This window comes from Mauremys reevesii, unplaced genomic scaffold (genome assembly GCF_016161935.1).
Source record: "Mauremys reevesii isolate NIE-2019 unplaced genomic scaffold, ASM1616193v1 Contig4, whole genome shotgun sequence".
NCBI lineage: Eukaryota > Metazoa > Chordata > Testudines > Geoemydidae > Mauremys > Mauremys reevesii.
Genome location: NW_024100851.1, coordinates 997,865 through 1,012,745, shown reverse-complemented (window position 1 = coordinate 1,012,745; position 14,881 = coordinate 997,865). Strand labels below are relative to the sequence as shown.

Genomic DNA, 14,881 nt, shown 5'->3' with positions numbered 1-14,881 from the left:
TTCCTCCAGGGTAGATTGGCAGAGACCCTGGAGGTTTTTCGCCTTCCTCCGCAGCATGGGGCAGGGGTCGCTTGCTGGAGGATTATCTGCTACTTGAAGTCTTTAAATCAGGATTTGGGGACTTCAACAGCTGAGTCAAGGGAGAGAATTATTTCAGGAGTGGGTGGGTCAGCTTTTGTGGCCTGCATCTTGCGGGAGGTCAGACTAGATGATCATAATGGTCCCTTCTGATCTTAAGTTCTATGATTCTATGATTCCCTGTGGATCACCCCATTCAAGGAGCGTTCGTTCTAGGCAGCAAGCCGGTAGTTTTGGATCATCTGCAAATTTTGTCAGCTCAGTGTTTAGCAGGTTGTTTATGAATATGTTGACTAGTACTGGCCCCAATACAGACACCACTAGTTACCTGTTTCCATCCTGAAAACTGACCGTTTATTCCTACCCTTTGTTTCTTGTCTTTTAACCAGTTATTGATCCATGTGAGGACCTTCTGGAGGTGAAAGTAAGCCAGTATGTTCCGGTATGGGGTACCGGCAAGAGCCGGTACGTTATGCCAGACCGGCCCGGCTTCCCCAGGCTGGTGATTTAAAGGGCCCAGGGCTCCCTGCAGCGGCTGGAGCCCTGGGCCCTTTAAATCACCTCCCAAACCCCCCTGCCAGAGCCCCAGGCAGCAAATCACTGCTGTGGATGCTGCTCTCTCCCGCTCTGCGAATACAGAGCAGGGGCGGCAGAAGCTTCCTTACAGTGGGGGGGGGCACCATTGTCTGAACTGTGGCACTCCCATGACACCCCTTCCCTAAGGACCCCCACTCACACCACCTCTCCCCCCGAGGCCACACCCACAGATGCCTCTTCCCCAAGACTGCACCCTCCCCCCCTCCATCATTTGTCCTAACAGCCAGTAAAGAGTGGTGGGGCCATGGCCCTCTAAACCCCCTGTTCCAGCCCCCCTGACACAGAGCTAAGCAGGCAGCAGTGTGTACATGTGTGTGTGAGACAGAGAGTGCTGTGCTGAGCCAGGGAGAGAAGGGGGCTGATGTCGGGGCTGTCCCCTGCCTCAGGACTGGTCGCTTCCAGCAGCAGTCTGAACTTAGAGACAGTGTGCGACACACTCACTCTTCCGCAACGCACACACTGTCTCTTCCCCCCCACACACGCGCTCTCTACCCCACCACACACATTGCAGTTGAAAAGCAGCTGGCAATCTAGTAGGATGCCCATGGAACAATGGGATAGAAACCTGCATCATGTGATGCTGTACCAGCCCGTGAGGCATTGCAAACCCTTCCCAAAGCACCTTGCAGCCAGCTGCACAATGGGATAGCTACCCACAATGCACTGCTCTCTGTGGCGATCCAAGAGATGCTAGCATGGATGTGCTCTGGTGACACAGGGGCATAGGGTGGACATGCAACAACTGTTCAATTAAAACACTTTAACTAAAGCCACGTTACTCTTTCATGTAGACATAACTGAAGAGTGAGACAAAACCCAGCTCTATTGAAACTGAAGAGCCACAACTTCTTGCGTAGTTGGCAGGATTTGAACCTGCGCAGGGAGACCCCAATGGATTTCTAGTCCATCGCCATAACCACTCGGCCACAACTACTTGCTTGGTATGTGGCTTTCACTGCACTCTAGTTCTGTTCTCACTGAGTGATCAACTCCAGTTGTTTCCTCAGACCAGCTTCCACAACACACACACTGCTGTGCCCTTGTGTAAGTGTGTCCATGGCTGAACTGCAAGAATTCCTGCTCCTTTCCCTTCTGGCTGGAGCATGAGGAGAGTGTGTTTGTGGTTAATGTTGTTGCTGTAGATTTTTGTCCATTTCCTGCCTCGATCATTCAGACAGTCCCTTTCCCGTCATATCCCCAGTACATCAGTGATTGTGATAGCAGGGGGCAGGTTTTCTCTGGGGCACTGAGCTTTGCCAGGGGGTTGATGGCTCCTTTCTTTCCTCACCCTGGAGTAAACTCGCTTTTTATTCCATCCTTGATGTTTCAAGGAATAACAAGAGATGATCAAAGAAAGAGGTGGACAGGGTAGGTCTCAGGGGAGGGGCAGAGAGGTGTGGGCAATGCACAGGGGAGGGGGCAGAGAGGGGGGGCAGTAGGCAGACCTTGGGGTAGGGGGTGGAGAGGCGCGAGGAGGCCTTGGGGGAGGAGAGGCGCGAGCGATCAGCAGGCCTCAGCCAAAGAGCAGGGGTGGGAAGTGGCCAAATGGGAGTGAGGGCGGAGCACAGGTGGGGCCTCGGAGGGAGCAGAATGAGGGGGGGGACAGCACCACGGTCTGGGAAGGGGCCACCCACAGGATTCAGGGGGCCTGGGGCAAAACAATTTCAGGGGCCCCTTCCATAAAAAAAAGTTGCAATACTATAGAATCCTGTATTCTCCTGGGGGCCCTGCAGGGCCTGGGGCAAATTGCCCCACCTGCCCCCCTCTGGGCGGCCCTGCCCTCAGCCTCTCCTCGTAAGTCCCCTGCCCCCTAGACTCTCTCCAATTTGTTTCTGTAGTGTGTGTGTGTGTATGTGGGGAACTGGACGCAATGCTCCAGATGTGGCCTCAGCAGTGCTGACTAGAGGGGAATAATCACTTCCCTCGATCTGCTGGCAACGCTCCTACTAATCCAGCCCAATATGACCAGTTACCCATATTGAATGCAGACACAGCAATATCTGATACATTTGTTCCTGTCCATTCAGGAGGTTATTTCCCACCTATTCATAAATAATGAAGCTGCTCCAAGCGGAGGGGAGAGAGCTGTCCCGTCCGTGCAGTTAACCCATCTCCCCGAGAGGTGGTAGCTATGTCAGTGGGGGGAAGCTATGCTGGTGGGTGTGCAAGCTGTGGTGTCTACATGTGTATATAAAGTTTAATCAAACCCCATTTTTTAAACCCCTGTGGTCTGGGAATAGAAAAGGAGCTCTCTGAGGCAGAGCCCATCCTTCAAAATCCTTAAGATCACAGACTTGCCTCTGTAAACGCCTTGGGGGTATAGCTCAGTGGTAGAGTGTTTGACTGCAGATCAAGTGGTCCTTGATTCAAATCCAAGTGCCCCCTTATCAAGCTTGTTTCTTCAATAAAAATAATTCCATTTCTAGGGGTACATCTACACTATGGGACTATTCCAAATTTGCATAAACTGGTTTTGTAAAACAGATTGTATAAAATCGAGTGCGTGCGGCCACACTAAACACATTAAATTGGTGGTGTGCGTCCATGGTCTGAGGCTAGCATCGACTTCTGGAGCGTTGTACTGTGGGTAGCTATCCCATAGTTCCTGCAGCCTTCCCTGCCCCTTGGAATTTCCAGGTTGAGATCCCAGTGCCTGATGGGGCAAAAATCATTGTCGCGGGTGGTTCTGGGTAAATGTCATCAGTCACTCCTTCCTATGGGAAAGCAACGGCAGACAAGCATTTTGCGCCTTTTTTCCCTGGATTGCCCTGGCAGATGCCATAGCATGGCAATCATGGAGCCTGTTTTGCCTTTTGTGACTGTCACCGTATGTCTACTAGATGCCGCTGACAGAGGCGATTCAGCAGCACTACACAGCAGCATGCTTTTGCTTTTGCATAACAGCAGAGATGGTTACCAGCCATACTGCACCATCTACCAATCCATAAATTGGTAAAAAGATGAGCATGGCTACCAGTCGTTTTGCACCATTTGCTGCTGTCATAAGTGCCCCTGTCTGCTCTTAGCCAGGGGTGCAAAAGCCAAAATTGGGAATGACTCCCAGAGTCAATCCCTCCTTTTTGGTATCTAAAAATAGAATCAGTCCTGCCTAGAATATGGGTAAGTGTACTAGAGACCCGCTGTATCAGAGAACCAGAGAGCACAGCTGCTCTGTGTCAGATCCTGCAGAAATTATGAGCTGTATGCTATTCACAGGGGGTGCTCCTGCAACAACCCCACCTGTTGATTCCGTTCTTCCCCCAGCCTTCCTGGGCTACTGTAGCATTGTCCCCCAACTTGTGTGATGAAGTAATAAAGAATGCAGGAATTAGACACACTGACTCGTTAGTGAGAAATGAGTGGAAGGCAGCCTCCAGCTGCTATGATAGTCCAGACAGGACAGTAAGGAGTGTGGAGGAGAGGAGCCCAGCATCCCTCTGCTAGTCCAGAGACAATTGAATCTTTTTTTTACACATGAAGGGTGGGGGCTGACAGAGCTCAGCCCCCTGTTGCTATGACGATGATGGTTATCAGCCATACTGTACCATCTACCAGGAAAAATTAGGGCCAGGCACCCTTGATAGACCTCACCGATGCTAGTCTGCATGGTTACCAGTCCTTTTGCACTGCCCCATGTGCCAATAGGCTGATGACGAGGACGGATACCAGTCGTATTGCACCATCAGCCACCCATGGCCGGGGGGGAGCAAGGATGTTGGTGTTGAGTGCTGCAGCATCGGGTCTATCTGCAGCATTCAGTAAAGATAGGGTGACATGTTAAAGAGTCAAGAGAGGATTGTTTTCCCTTTCACTTCTGGGGGTGGGTGGGGGGGTGCGTAAATTGTCGAGCTATGCCCTGACCCACCGCGGACACTGTGTTTGACCCTAGAAGCATTTGGAGCTCAGCCAAGAATGCAAATACTTTTCGGAGACTGCAGGAACTGTGGGATAGCTTGAGTCCTCCAGTCCATGAGCGTCCATTTGATTCTTTGGCTTTCCGTTACGTTTGTCACGCAGCAGTGCGCTGAGCCCCTGCTATGGCGTCTGTCTGGAGATTTTTTAAAAATGATTTTGAATTTCATCTTCTGTAACGGAGCGCTGATAGAACGGATTTGCCTGCCCTTACAGCGATCACATCCGCATGGTCCATGCGGGAGCTCTTTCTTTATTTTGATTTTTAAATGCATCGCCACACGTTCTGATCTGAGCTCCACGCTAGGCAAACAGGAAATATTCAAAAGTTCGCGGGGCTTTTCCTGTTTACCTGACCACTGCATCCGAGTTCAGATTGCTGTCCAGAGTGGTCAGTGGTGCACTGTGGGATACCGCCCGGAGGCCAATACCTTCAATCTGCGGCCACACTAACCCTAATCCGATATGGTAATTCCAATACTAGCGCTACTCCTCTCGTTAGGGAGGAGTACAGAAACCGGTTTAAAGAGCCCTTTATACCAATATAAAGGGCCTCTCAGTGTGGATGGGTGTGGCGTTAAATCGGTTTTACGCTCCTAAAACCGGTTTAAACGCCTAGTGTAGCCCAGGCCTAGTATGCTCAGGAGCTCTACTATATAGGGATTCCTGAAATGAATGGACACACTTACTGTTTTCCTGTGCAAATGCATAAACACCTAGCAAACGTCCCCCAGCAGAAATCACTTTCAATCCTCTGAGTGTCTTGGTTTGTTTTCATCAATGAAACAAAGGCACATGAAGACACATTTGCAGGTCCTTGGCCTCCATGGGCTACAATGTGCAGAAGAACAAGAACCACATCCACTTGGGAGGCATGGACTAGTCTGTATTACATTTGGTAAGTAAGTTGCCATTGGGACTGAAAAGTCTACTGGGGGTGGACAGGAGCCTGTTACAAAACTAAAATAACCAAGATTTACCAAACTCCCTGTTACACATTCAATCCTCTCTTTGTGCACACGGCATCAACTGGGGCTCTAATAAATGGCAGCCTTCCTTTAACACAGATGGTTGTTCCTTGTGAATTCAGATACATTCGAATGGCAGCTGTTCAGGGGTCATGTGCTGCTAGTTCATGAGCAGCAGCAGAGTCTCTGTACGTTACCAACCGTAGAGCTGGGTGTGTCTGCACCCAAGTAACTGCAGAGTCAGTGTAGTACCAGACAGTTAATTGCACAGTCTCACTTTCTGGTCTCATTGATCATTTGGGTAGAAACAGCAACGGTTTGGTGGGTTGTTTTTTTTCTCCTTCCTTTTCTCCTAAGGAATGTGTGATCTTGAGCATGTTAGTTTAAGTTCCCTGTGGGTCAGGAAAATTCCATCTCCTTGAAATAGCTGGGAAGTGACCTGTTTGTATAACCTAAAATAAAGGAGCTTTTAATAAGAAACTGCTTTACAAATATTCTGGGATAAAAACAGTAAATTCCATGGCCAGACACCAGGCCAGGATCAATGGATGGGGCCAGGGTCAATTAATTACAAAAGAAACAATCTCTTGGGAAGTAGCTGTAATTTGTCCCCAAACCTTTCCTTGTTCTCATATGCTATCAGGGATTCTCTTCTAGAGGGCAGAGTTAAGGTTATCTGGGCATGCACCCTCACTCTGTATTCCCTGTTTTTCCAGAGTTTGAGTTTTACTGAACTCGAAGTTCTGGAAGGTAAGAGATAGTCACAGTCAAAGTTAACTCTCTGTTAACAAAGGTTTTGTTAGTGACAAATAATGAGACAAATCCCTCACTGCGCTAATTCCACTGACTTCAGTGTGCTCTTTCTCTATTTCTAGTTCCAAAAAAATAAGCAAATTAAAACAACCTTGAGAACTAAAATACTGTGAGAAAGTGGAAATTTTAGTAGCTCAAATAATTCAGTTTCTTCTGTGTCTTGTGCGTCTGTAAATGGCACATGTTAATTTATAAGCACATCTTTCTTAACTTCTTTAAATATTCTGTAGTACATTGACTAGATCAGGTGGGTTGTTCAATGCAGTGAGGTTTTCATGCATTGCCCAATACATATTTTTCAGATTATGTAAATGAACACAACTCATTGAACACAAAATTTTGTATTTCATGCTGTGAACTGTGTCAGTAGCTCAAATTAATAGGTTTATTTTCTCTCTCTCTCTCTTTCTCTCTCTGTGAGGCACAACAAAATAATTTAGTGATGCTGAAAACATTCCCTTCTCCTCCAGAACTGCCTTGGAATCACCTTCCCTTTGTAGATTAATCTGCCCCTGAGTCTCTACAAGGAAAATATAGTTTCTATGAAAAAAAACACATTTTTTTTAATTAAAGGGACTGAGACAGAATAGGTTACTCGACATAGGTCAGGGGTTTGTTATAGAAGTGGGTGGGTGAGATTCTGTGGCCTGCGTTGTGCAGGAGGTCAGACTAGATGATCATAATGGTCCCTTCTGACCTTAAAGTCTCTGAGAATAGCCACATGATGGCGACACATCAGGAATGCAAAGCAACAGGTTCCTGGTTTGCACATTGATGGTGACAAGGGATTGAACTCGACTCCCCTCTTTTCACAGACACATTTGTTTTATTCTCTGAGGTCAAACATCAGTTTAAATGTTGTACTTAGTCCTCTGCCTTGTAGCTTCAACAGCTGCAGATGCAAGATGAGTTACTGCAGCCTAGACCTTGTGTCCGTGTTTAGGTGGTTTTCACCTAAACGTTCAAGCAGCTCCCAGTAATGTCCCGAGCTCCCCAAGTCCCACTGACAGCTGAGCTCTTCCTGCCCACTGAGCCCAGCCCAGACCGTGGGTGGGGGGTGAGTTTGTACCCGAATAACTGACAGAGCCAAGCAAGGAGCAAAGAAATGTTTGCTCCGGTCACTAGGTCTCTGTTTCTATTGCTCGTTTGCTCTCTCCCCTTCCCTGATAAGGAGCAACGGTAAGAGAGGAAGAGGTTAAAACATGTGCGAGGTGGTGGCTGGGTTTGGATGACAAATTTAAAACCATCTCAGCGCCCTCTAGTGTGACACTGACACCATCAGATTCTCACCTTTCACTCACACTTCATTAATAACAGTTTCCCTGAACTACTTTGCTGTGATTATTTCAATGGCTCCTACACCGATACCTGCTGCCCCTTCTGGCTGGTTAATTGCACTATTTGGAAACTGCTCCTAAAATTACACCCTTCCTGGGAGCAAGATTCAAAACTCCCCAAGGAAACCTCATTGGGTTTCAAGTGCAGCCCAGACAGGGTGGCAAGGGGACAGCACAGGGGTCTCAGAGCTTCTTCTTCCTCACAGAGAGAAGGTTAAGGGGGGCTACAAGTTATGACTCCTGGGTTTTAGTCCTGGCTGTGGGAGGAAAGGGGTGTTTACTGGATTAGAGTTGGGGGCTTAGGAATCAAAGAGGAAACATCTCCCTTTTCAGCTTCAATGCACATTGAACAAGAACATGGCTTCTCATCTCTTCGGTTTCAGAGGAGCAGCCGTGTTAGTCTGTATCCTCAAAAAGAACAGGAGTACGAGTGGCACCGTAGAGACTAACAAATTTCTTAGGTTCTGTTGCCATCATGTGGCCATTTCATTTCACTTCTTATTGTTAAAAGGTTTGGGTACTTTGCACAGAAACATCATTTCCTTGGGAGAGATGGAGAAGTGGAAGCTGCATTGACTGAATCCTCTGAAAATTAGATAAGGATTAAAATATTCCCCAGACAGCTCAGTCCCAACCGTCCTCCCTCACTGCTGCCAGTGAAGCTCAGTTCTGTCCCACGGCCCCAAGAACTGCTGGGTGCAAGTCCTGGGCCTGATGGGAAGTCAATGTAGGGGTGACTCTGCCTGCCTAGACTGTTCTGTAGACAAATTCAGACACAGACCATGTCTGGTGAAGGAGAGACAGATGTGTTGTTTGATTGTTTTTCTCATTTTAAATTTACTTGATCATTTTGATGGCAAAAATATTTGTACGAGACCATGAAAAAAGGAAGAAACCATGAAAATACCCATGGGAGAAAGGGGGGTTCTGAGGCCAAGGTAGATATGGAGATTTTTATGAAAGGGGAGAGGCCAAAGTAGGGCCTTTAGCTGGAGCAAAGGGGGAGGGTTTTTTGTGCAGTTTCATTTTCACCAGCCTCACATCCTGTAGTCCCTGCTTCACCACCCCACCAACATGTGAACTAGCGCCTCCCCACTGGCAAAGCCACCTCTGACCCCTGAGACAGCCCCACTGGTCTGGCCCTCCAGAGCCCCCAGCACTCCCTCTCCTAGCTGGATCCCCTGGCAGCCAGAGCTCTCCGCAGAACTGCCGTGGTTGCTCCCCTGGGTCTCTGGTCAAGGACGGCTACCGGCTTCTCCTGAGAATTCAGCTGAGAAATGACTTGTCCTTCTCTAGATTCTCGCCTGTGGGCTCTGAGAAGCAGGATGGGGCCTGTATGATAAAGTCCATGTAACATTCCCCTCACATCCCAGCCCTGGTATGTCACCAGTAGCTGCTGTCCCTGGGTAGCAGCCAAGGATGTTTCCCACCATTCAGGAGACCCCAGCCTGGAACTAAAGTCAGCCTCAGGCTTCTCGTCTCTCTCTTTGTGGAATCAAGTTCATGTTTTTGCCAAGAGTTAAAGCAGCCCGAACCCCCAGAGTCTGGATCAATGTCACAAGTTCCCAGTGTCTCCATGGAAGAGAATTTGTTAAATCCCAGATGAGTGGGGTTAAATCAGTTCTCAGCCTGAGTCCTCCGCTCTTAATCCTGAGGATATCGTCCCACCATGGGGCCATTTCCCGCCTCTCTTTCCTAGGGAAGCACAATTTTCCTTGCACAGACACAGGAACAGCAAGATCTTTCTCTGTCCCTTGTGCAAAGCAGGGGGCCAAATTCCATGGAAACAATGGACAAGCAGGGGGCCCTGGACACATCCAGCCCTGGCCGTGAGATGTTCCCTACCCTTGTCTTTATGCCCCTGTTGTTATTTCATGGATTGTCTGGGATGGGGGAAAAGCTGAGTTCACTCCAGGTGGAGGGGGAAAGAACCGTGAAAGTCTCAGGACTCAACCCCTGCTACCAGGATCACTGAGGTGCTGGGAATCTGCATAGGAAAGGGACGGTGTGTATTGTCAAGGTGGGGAATTAATCACAATGATCAACAAGAGCCACCTCATTAACCACTGACACAGGCTAATCCTGCCGCAGATAGAAGGGAAACTGGGAGCGATTCTTTGCTGTGCAGCCATGGAAACAGTGACCCAATTGCACCACAGTGAATGTGCAGGAGAAAGTTGGACTTCACAGGCAGGTGGAAAGAGCAGATCCTAGAAACACCTGGAGCTCCCCACAGCACTTCTGCCACCAGTGTCAGGTGTTGAGCGACTCACAGCGCCCCCCCCCCCAACACATTACCTTCCAGCAGGGGGTGGCAGCACCCCCCACCCAATGCTGGGGAGAGGGCTGAGTGTATCTCTGCACCCTGAGTCCAGGGCACCCACTCTCTCTGCCCCACATATAGAATCTGGCCCTGCTGCAAAGTGACCCCTAAGAACCAGCAGCCTCCAGGACAGCAGATTTGGACTCAGAGCAGGGAATGTGTCCCCTATGCGGCTCTTAGGCCACTAGGCGCTCTGGAAACAAGAGGGCTCTGAGTGTAACCTCTAGCACATATGCCCCCATCTGGGGATGTAGCTCAGTGGAAGAGCACATGCTTTGCATGTATGAGGTCCTGGGTTCAATCCCCAGCATCTCCAAGTTCTTTTCACCCTGCTGCTTTGCTCATGCCCAGAGGGGATGTGGCCCAGCAGTCTCCCTGCAGGAATTTCAATCCTGCTCAGTGAGGGTCAAGTGCCAATTGCATGGAAGGTCTGGAGTGGTTTCTGCTCGTAAGTCTCCTCTGTACATTTAAGATTCCCACCTGCTGTGCTGCTTGGGACAAGGGTAGATGAGAAGGGTGAATCCTCCAGCACTGGAGGGAAAGGTCCCATCTGCAAAGACTAGACTTATTTCTTGTCTGGGCCCAATCTTTTCTCCTGGTATAGTCCTTGTTCCAGTTCAGGTGGTAGCTAGGGGATGTCTCATGACTGCAGCCATGTTTGTTCAGTTCAACCCCCTTATACAGCTTTGGTACAAGGCAGGAATTTTTTCTCTCTCTCCTGAGGAAGAGCCCCAGGTTTAAGATGGATTCCTGTACCAGGGGACATGGGCACATGTCCTGTGAGACCCCCCAAGCCTTCATTCTTCCTGGCCTGACTCACAGATGGTGCAGGACAGAGCCATCTCCAGTCAATTGTCCTGGTTAATGGGAGCCATCAAGAGTCCAAACCACTATTAATGGCCCACACTTTGCATCATTACCACAGGACCTCAGAGTTATAGTTCATATTTCTAGTTTCAGATCCAAGAATGATCGGTTCATACAAATAGGATGAACACACTCAGTAGATTATAAGCTTTGTAATGATACCTTACAAGAGACCTTTGGCATGAAGCATAGTCCAGTCACTTTATATTCACACTCATTAGCATATTTTTATAAAATCCTATGGAGTGCAAGGTCACAGCAGGGAAAGGGTTTTACTGCGGCACCCGGGAGCAGTTGAGTTTCATGTTCAGGCTGTGGTATGAGTTCCTCCAGGTTTCTCGTAAGCACACAGGGACCTTCGCGGGTGCTCTCGATACAGGAATGGCCCAGATATGATAAAGTGATGGGAATTGAATTTTCCTTTTTTATTTCTGTATTTCCAATGACATTTCTGTTTGTGATTTTGTTTTGCTTTGTAGAACTGTGTTTTCTCCTGGATTTGATATTTAATGAAAAAAAGAATATGGCCTCAGGGCTCCAGATGGAGGAGCAGGCTGGGGCTAGGACTGCTAAGAGAACGAGAGTAGCAGGTTTTCTGTATTGTTTCCTGCCCTCATTTTTCTTGACTAGTTTCTCTTCTGCACGAAATTTGCTTTTTTTTTTTTAAATGTGAGCCTGGCTAGCTCAGTTGGGAGAGCATCAGACTTTTAATCTGAGGGTCCAGGGTTTGAGTCCCTGGTCAGGCAAAGAAACAGTTTCCCTCTGTGACTTCCCTAGAGAGTTTCAGGAGGACTCTCCTTGACTTTTGTCTTTCCTTTTCAGGACATGGCCTTTCCTAGGAAGGGCCCTTTACTGCCTGGGACTGAAGGTGCTACTGCCTCACCTGTCCACTGGCCTCACAGTCTGGAGGAAGAAAGGCCTCTGGGCCTGCAGCAAAGTGCTGGGTGCTGACTTTCTGAGCAAATGCAGGGCTGGCCAGAGAGGCATCTTCCCACTGAGTCCTCCCTGCCAGAAAAAATTGGCCCCACAGACAGGGGTGGCTCCAGGGCCCAGCACACCAAGTGCGTGCTTGGGACATCAAGCCGCGGGGGGTGCTCTGCCGGTCGCCGCAAGGGCGGCAGGCAGGCTGCCTTCGGCGGCATGCCTGCGAAGGGTCCGCTGGTCCTGCGACTTCGGCGGAACCTCTGTGTGTGGACATCCCCAGCAAATCACAAGGACGTGTGGCACAGGCTCTCATGTTGCAGCAATTGCAGTCGAAGCAACCGCCATGCCAATGCCAGTCACAGCAGCCTTTTCATCAACTCCAGGCTTGTGATTTGATTCTTTCCAATGCTTCTCTCCAAAGAAGCCTTTTCCTTAGCAATCAATTACTTGGATACCAAGGGAGGTCTCTTCTGTTTCCTAGAAAGACACAGGAAAATGTGAGCAGAGGAAACAAAAGCCATGCAACAAGGCACCACTGGGAGTTGAACCCAGGATCTCCTGTTTACTAGACAGGTGCTTTAGCCAGCTAAGCCATGGTGCCTGCCTTGCAAAAGTGTTTACATCTGTTCCATTTGATGGTTCAGGATAACACCTGCAAATTCCAAAGTACAGACGTTCCCCATTTCCCTCAAGACTTGCAGACCTTGAGGTGTCTGGCTCTCCGTGCACAGCAAGCCACAGCTGAGTTGACAGAGGGCTTCTAACATGTGCTTCTCCCACCAGCCACTGTGATCATATAGTGGTTAGTGCTCTGTGTTTCAGTCGCAGCAACCTCGGCTCAGTTCTGAGTCATGGTCACCTTTCCTTCAGCTCTAGATTTCTCATTTGCCGCTTTCCAAGTGTGGTGGGGTGGCTGGCCCAAACAAGCAGAAGAAAGATTAAGGCAGCCTTGCAGAGGCTGTGCAGAACCCAGCCTATCAGGAAAGGGCTTATTGGGAGAGCCAATCAGGAGAAGGCTTGCTGGAGCAGCCCGTATATAAAGGGCTGCTCAGCACAGCAAGAGTTAGTCACTCCTTGGAGTTTGAGGAGGGAGGATTGGCTGCCCTGAAGGACGGAGAAGGGAGGGCACCATGATCAGAGTAGTGCTGGGTGGGTAAGGGGAGCATGAGTGACCTCCTGGCCGACTACTGCCAGACTGAGGCCCTGATACAAAGGCGGAGGAAGGTGCTAGGTCTGTGGGGAAGTGGTCCAGAGAAACAGATGGCGGGGGTTGGAGGTGCACCCCTTTTGCCTCAGTCGCTGCTGACACAGGTGGCTACACCCTGGACTGCAGCTGGCCACTGAGGCAAGTGTCTGGGTAGAGGACGGCTGCCCCCTGGAAGGGGGGAGAGACCTGAGTGGGGCACAGCCAGAGGGCTGTGTCCATAAGAGGACTTTGAAGTCCTGAGAGCGACATGGGTCCGAATGATAGAACAGATGGCAGCCAGACGCCACTAGATGAAGGCGCACCAGGGGACCAGAGCTAACTGCCAGGATGGCCAACAGGAGGCACTGCAGTGGTGAGACATGCCCCATGGCACCAAGACTTAGCCGCAAGGAAGGCTCTCTCTGTCTTGAACCACTACTTAGAAGGATTCTGCTGACAGGTCTTTTCTTTTTATGAAAAGAGATACAAAAAAGGAGCCAACAGAGACATTAGGTTCAGCAAGGAAGAACTGTCAGGCCAAGCCAGGATTTCCTGGTTACTAGGAAGGCTCTTCAGCCAGCTCTTCCCAAAGACCACTATCCAGAGGCCTTTTAACAGCCACTGCAGATGTTCATCGACAAAGAGATGCCAAAATAGAGTTCTCCACTGCCTGCAGCCATCACACTACCAGGAGTTCTGTGCACAGAGAGGCCCCTGCTGGTGGAAAAAGGCTTTGGTAGAGACTCTTCTGACACCAGCTGTGGTCATATAGCGTTTAGCACTCTGTGTTGTGGCTTCAGCATCCACAGATGCAAGTTCAGTTAGGGGATGTTTTCTTGTCTCCACATTCGTCTAATGGCTCCTTTCAACACTTGTCACCAAAAAGACCTGTTTCTTTTGCAAGCAATGTACAGCTAGGTAGAGGCAATCTTCTCCATTTCCTCAAAAGATCACCAAGCTGCAGGGAGAGGAGACGCATTCAGCCAGGCACCACTGGGTGCTGCATGCTGAATCTCCTCTTTATTCAGCAGGTGTCTGTGAGGGACATAATCTACACAGTGTAGAGGTCAAGAATAGGAGTTTATTACACACAGCGCTGGCGGAGTGTCACCTTGCGTATTAGGCTCATAGACACTGTCAGTCAATTGATTACAATAGAATATATAGATTTTCCATGGGCAGGGTAAAGTGACGGGGTAGGCAGTTCAACACCCCAGGATAGGTTCAGCACCAAGACAAGATAGCACAGTAGCCAATGGTTAACAGGTTACATAATGTCTCCACCCATGGTCTCAAGTTAGCAAGTTAACATTTAATGAATAATTTGATAAAATGTGAGTAGTATAAAATATCTATGTTGAAATTCTGATTTGAGGTCCATAGGAAAGGAGCAACTCTTTTGATTGTCCAACAGGTACATTCCTAGGGGTTAAAGCAAAGAACCAGTGAAAGCATATGGCAATAAAGATTGTTTTCTGTGTGTCTAAAGGCAAGGCATTGGTCTCTTGGGAGGGAAGTGGAAAGATGCCATATCTTATACTGACATGTGCCTACTTCTCATAAACTCAAGATTGGATCTGTGGGAAGAACACCTCTCTACAGAAGAGACTAACAGAAAAGGAAAAGGGATTCTTTGCTCAATTTGCAACTCTGAATAAGACACAATTATTTACTTCTTAGCTCCAACACCTGGCAATTTGCTGACCAGGCCTATCTTAGCAAGCAAGGCTTTCTGTTTACCCAGCTTTCTCTTCGCTGATCACTATTTGCTAGGCCTCTGGTCCCTTGACCATACTCTGGACTTTGGCTCTGGAAAAGAGCTGGCACAATCCATAGACCAGGTTGTTATATAAACTGCACATGGATTTGAACCCTT

The 14,881-nt window shown here is 48.9% G+C and overlaps 5 non-coding genes across 5 annotated transcripts; 3 read left to right on the top strand and 2 right to left on the bottom strand.

Annotated features, from left to right (window-relative positions):
• Positions 1 to 1,527: 1,527 nt before the first annotated feature.
• On the bottom strand, positions 1,528 to 1,609 carry TRNAS-AGA. Its single transcript has one exon. It is a non-coding gene; the product is annotated as a tRNA-Ser (tRNA).
• A 1,379-nt stretch (positions 1,610 to 2,988) lies between these two features.
• On the top strand, positions 2,989 to 3,060 carry TRNAC-GCA. Its single transcript has one exon. It is a non-coding gene; the product is annotated as a tRNA-Cys (tRNA).
• Positions 3,061 to 10,272: 7,212 nt separating this feature from the next.
• On the top strand, positions 10,273 to 10,344 carry TRNAA-UGC. Its single transcript has one exon. It is a non-coding gene; the product is annotated as a tRNA-Ala (tRNA).
• A 1,224-nt stretch (positions 10,345 to 11,568) lies between these two features.
• Positions 11,569 to 11,641, top strand: TRNAK-UUU. Its single transcript has one exon. It is a non-coding gene; the product is annotated as a tRNA-Lys (tRNA).
• Positions 11,642 to 12,346: 705 nt separating this feature from the next.
• TRNAT-AGU lies at positions 12,347 to 12,420 on the bottom strand. The gene has a single exon. It is a non-coding gene; the product is annotated as a tRNA-Thr (tRNA).
• Positions 12,421 to 14,881: the final 2,461 nt, after the last annotated feature.